Source organism: Rhincodon typus, unplaced genomic scaffold (assembly GCF_021869965.1).
Source record: "Rhincodon typus isolate 14 unplaced genomic scaffold, sRhiTyp1.1 hic_rhity00005752, whole genome shotgun sequence".
NCBI classification, from domain to species: Eukaryota; Metazoa; Chordata; class Chondrichthyes; order Orectolobiformes; family Rhincodontidae; genus Rhincodon; species Rhincodon typus.
The window spans coordinates 2087-3129 of NW_025971390.1; positions in this window are offsets into that span (position 1 = coordinate 2087).

Sequence of the window (1043 nt, forward strand, 5' to 3'; positions counted from 1 at the left end):
GCGAGGCGCATGCGGCTCTGGTGAAGCAAATTCCATCTTAGTTAGCGATAAGGGACGTGAAGGTGACTCAGAGCTTTTCACAGCTGGAAGAAAGAGCAATCACGTGCTTTTAGCACCTTTTAACATCTCTGATCGCCGTTTTCGTTCTGTCAATGTTTGAAAACTACCGTTGGTGCATCTCCAAATGAGCACCGTGGAGTTTAGTAAAATTTAGCGAGTTGCTTTACTTCCCACGCAGGTTTCTAACTCAGCGGGCAGCGGTCTGACATTTGCTCATGTCCAGGTCTGGAAAGCTCTGCAGGAAAGTGTACGGTTAAGAAGACGGACAAGGAAAGTAGCAACTCATACCTGCACCGAAGTTCGAACAGCCTCGCAATGGGATCTGCAGTTCTCGGATTCTAATGCTAAGCAGGCTTTTCAGATGGAGGACTTTTTTTGAGCCACTTATTCTGCAAAACCGGTGCAGTAACTGTAAGTACGCTGCACGGTATCTTCTGGTACTCGGCCTGCCCAGCTTGGTGCACTTTCCCTGTAGTCCGGAGTTAATCATGTGACATGTAAACGCGAAAATCGTTCTGTTTCGAGCTATGAGCGAAATCATTTACCAAAGCGAAAATCTAAATTCCAGAAATCTGATGCAGTCATGTGTTCTTTGTCGAAGTATAACCGAACATACTTTCTCACAGGCACATAACATGTTTTTTGCTCAACCGAATCTCACAAGATGCATTCAGCTGTCTGTTGATACTTGTTTTGATGAAAGGGCTATCGGCATCTGATGCGAAATTAATATTGTAGCCGGGCATAGTCGAGTGGCTAAGAAATGGACGAGCACGACAGGGATCCTTGAAGCCTTTCCCCGTGCCTTTACTTTTGCTGTGTTCCCGTAGCAACATCGGAAAAATCATTTTTGAGACAATCGCTCATATAACATGGTGTCGTGTGACCTCTGGTATTTGCTCTTGCCCAAAAGTGGAAATCTTTGCTGGAAAACGGCCGGCTAAGCAGAAAGTCAGGGAAAATGAATGGAATTATGATAAAGT